A 4,082-nucleotide genomic window follows, 5' to 3' on the forward strand; every position below is an offset into this window, starting at 1 on the left:
ATATCCTGATTAACCACCATTTTCAACCTGGCTCTGAACCACAGAGTGAACAGCTGAACCAAGATAATCAGTAGACTGACAGGCACTTATAGAGGGGAAAAAAGATGGAGCACAATGCTCACATGTATGATCCCAAAACAATTGAATACCTATAAAAAGACAACTCTGAGCAAGCGATGAATAATGCCAGCTATTTTCCTACAATAGCTCTGTCAGTAGGAGTTCTTGTAGATGCCCTTTGGATGCAGTTTTATATTACACTTAATCCAATCTAACTGTGAGCTGCAACCAAAAGATGAGGTAATATTCCCTCTTTCCCAGCACAGGCTGTTGCTACCTTTGTTGGGAACACAATTGTCTCTTTTCATTTCAGCCTGCAGTTACACGAGAGTTAACAAAACCTGAAATTTTGGCCTCTGAAAGCAAATATGCAGAATTGAGCCTATTTGCCATCTCATTTAGAATATATTTTTTTTTTCTCACATTTTTGTCTGTGGACTTTTATAAACTAAGGCATTTAAGTGGAAAAAACTATTTCTTACAGCTTAGTGTACAGGCTTTCACTATTTGGATATTTTACTGGGAGAAAAACAATAAAAGGGCATGCAGAGTGGCTCCAAGAGGATTTGGAAAGATCAAAGCCTTCAGGTCTACAAGTAAAGAAACAAAACAGTCATTGCAATTGGACTGACATAGCTAGGACATAAGTTTATATAACAAAACATACACTGCACTCCTTAACTAAGCTGAGGTCTCCTCTGATTTTGAGTACTATCCTGATTAACACAGCACTTTTTCATAGCTTATCTTTTCACTTTGTTGCCTACAACATTACTGCATTGTGAAAAATGCATATTTTATGATTAGCTTTTTGCAAATGTTACAAGAACAGTTTATGCTGATATTGAAATAAAAGTCCATTTGAAAAATCCTGCACTATTCTCAGTCTTGATTCCTCAGGCAAATTCTACATAAAATTATTTTTCGAAATATAAATATATATTTTTGCCATGTTGATACTGGCAAAAATAGGTTAATGTTTAAAAGCATTATTATATTGAAACTGGTTCTCCCATTCTTAACTAAAGTAATATATTTAAGTATTTTTGAGATAATCACATACAATACAAAGGGCTGGTAAAATAGCTCTCCTCCCCTTTGTCTTGCAGCAGGAACATCCTAATAGAAAATGGTCTGAAATGCTTTGAAGAGGAAGGTATGGGGAGTTCTGTTGGCTAACAAGATGTATGTTACAAGATCCTCAGAGAACCAACTGCTGCTTTTATGTTCAAAATGAGGATTATATCCGAATTTGCATCATTAACAGCTCAAGAGACCAAAGGAACGATATACAAGTAAATAGGCTTTTGTGTATCCATGAGAAAGAGGGACTTGAAGGCTACCTTCCTTTGTAGAACTGCTACAGTGCCTTTCCCACCTTCTTTTGCTATTAAGGGAGTTCCAGCTGCCATCATCAAATGACAGAACATCCCACGGTGTGAAAGAAGAACTGAAGGAAGACACCAGTTCATCTGCTGCCATTTGTTCCCATGGTGGGCTAAGTGTTTGAAAGGTTTGTGATTACTTCATGCGTAGTGGCTCCTGCTGTCCCCAACAAAACTTATGAGGACACTTCGCCAAGACCATGTTGTACTGCCAAGAATTCTTTATCTAATGATCACATTTCTGTTTCAAGCCCTGCTTCACCTCAGCCAGCCTCCTGAATTTTACTGGGTGAAGGATGGAACATTTTGTTTAAATAATTTAAATGTGTACAATACATAAAGCATTAATATTTTCACTGGAGTAGACCAACCCTGAAGTTGCTCCCTTGAGGCACAGTAATTCACAAAGAAGCTATTGATGACCACAAGAAAGAGGAAGACGTATTTAGCAAGTCTATCCATGGAAAGAATGAAAACACAACAAAAATGGAACAGAACAGCTTGCATAATATTTAGTCTCCTACATTGCCTACAGAATTTACTTAGTAATATGCATACAAGAATAACAATTATCATAATCTATTCTGTAAATGACTGTGCACAGTAAATCTAGCAAGTCAAACTATTAAAAAGGGCTCCAAAGTGGAAAAAACTCCTGAGCATGAAACAGCATATGGGGGTCCAAGGGCTTCACTTCATTATCACAACAAGCAAAGCAGAGGCTGATGTTTTTTCCTGCCTCTTCAAAGGCCCCACACGAGATCGTTCAAATGCTAGTGGTAATCCCTGAGGTGGTTCTGATGACTTTCATTCATATTTTATTATCTTGCCTTTTTAAACTACCTATGGATAATACTCAGATGAATATAAAACATTCAATTGCATATGACCTACTATCTGCTGTTATTTTTTAATCTGATCATTAGGATAGCAAGGCTTAGGTTGTCTTGATTTCAGCAGCTTTATTTAGCATGGCCAGAAGTGGTGACTGTCACAGCGCTTCACTTTACTCTCTAGAAGACTAGTTACTAAATCAGTTCACCATTAGGGAAGTAAGTGAACCCAAACAGATCTCAATACTTTAACAGCATCTGTATGGACTGTGAGAAATCCAGAAAAGTGGATTCTCTTTGCAAAACCAGTCAATCATTTCATTCACCAGTAATTTGTGCATTCATAGATGTGAACATGTACTTTTAACCTGTGATAAATGTAGTAGTGTAAATCACAATTGTAACCAACACTAGAAGTTCAATTAAGATCCCTTGTTTGTATGTTCCTAACTACCACCTCTAAAATGTTTGGGGTTTTTTTGATGTTTTTTTGTTTTGTTTTGTTTTGTTTTTTTGTTTTTGTTTTACCAAAGGGCTCACAATCTGCTAGTTCATTTAACCTGGAAACTTCAATAAAAACCCTTTAACCCTTTTCCGTCTTCCAGAATTAACAGCAGGAATGACACAGGATCTGCAGCTGACAAATTTATCATTTCACCAGTTGGATAACGACACCAGGAATAACCCAAGCATCTCCATATCTGAAATCTATCTAGACTGTCAGCAGGTGCGCTCCACAACATATGCCTTGTTTTGGATCTCCGATTTTTTATCTATTTTTTTGTCTATTCATATTTCTTTTCCATGGGCACTTCAGTGTGGGATTGCTAGACAGGGATGATCTGCACACAGGTCCAGGACCCAAGATGAAGTCAGTACTTTGGATGCCAATCCAAACACTGTGAAGTATTTCCAGTCATGAAACAAGAAAACTTGAGTCATGCTAAAAATAACATTTTTATTCATTGCAGTGATGTTTTTACATTATTTTAATTCAGTCTGAGATGCACAGGCTTCTTATTGTCAGCTTTTGATAAAGTAAAAAAAGCAGGTTTATTTTTGGATGTGGAACACAATGTACAAAGCAGAACATAACCTATTATGTAGAGCATTATGTGCACTGCGCTTCATATACCAGGAGATGTTTCTAAAAATCACCTGGAGTTTAAACATGGATCTGGGTAACAGAACATTCATTCAAAATTAATTTGAAGCTGTCCTGCAACCCTAACAGTTCAAAATGCACAACAAAAACAAACAACACCGAAAGAAAGAACCCCGATTGACTTGACATTAATTATCTTCACTTTGTGACGTTAAAAAAGAGTGCTCTGCGGCAGCACAGCAGAGCCGTGGCTAAATGCAGTTCGGCGTGTGCCTGTTTTGTGTCCTTGCCGCACATTTCACTGCGCTCCGGAGCCCGGCGCGCCCCTGCTTTGAAGGCGCAGCGCGGTGCTCATTTTCAGCCGACAGCCACAGGCCTCGGCTGCTGAGCACCAAGGCGCTGTGACTGCGCTGGAGCTCCCTTCCCGGAGCGCGGCGGAGCGGCACACCGGCCTGCGCCCCGCAGCGCCGACACCGACACCGACACCGACCTCACCGCCCGGCACGGTGCGGCCGGCGCAGCCCCGCCGAGCCCAGCAGCGCGGAGCAGGGCCGGGCCGGACGCGGCAGCAGCAACGCGGCCCCGCCGGGCGGGGAGCGCCCGGGGCGGGGCGGGGCGGGGCGGGGCGGGGCGGGAGGAGCGGCCCGGCGCCGCCGCCGGCGGAAGCCCCGCCGCGCCGCCGCGGAAGTGACGGCCCGC

Source organism: Lonchura striata, chromosome 5 (assembly GCF_046129695.1).
Source record: "Lonchura striata isolate bLonStr1 chromosome 5, bLonStr1.mat, whole genome shotgun sequence".
Lineage (NCBI taxonomy): Eukaryota > Metazoa > Chordata > Aves > Passeriformes > Estrildidae > Lonchura > Lonchura striata.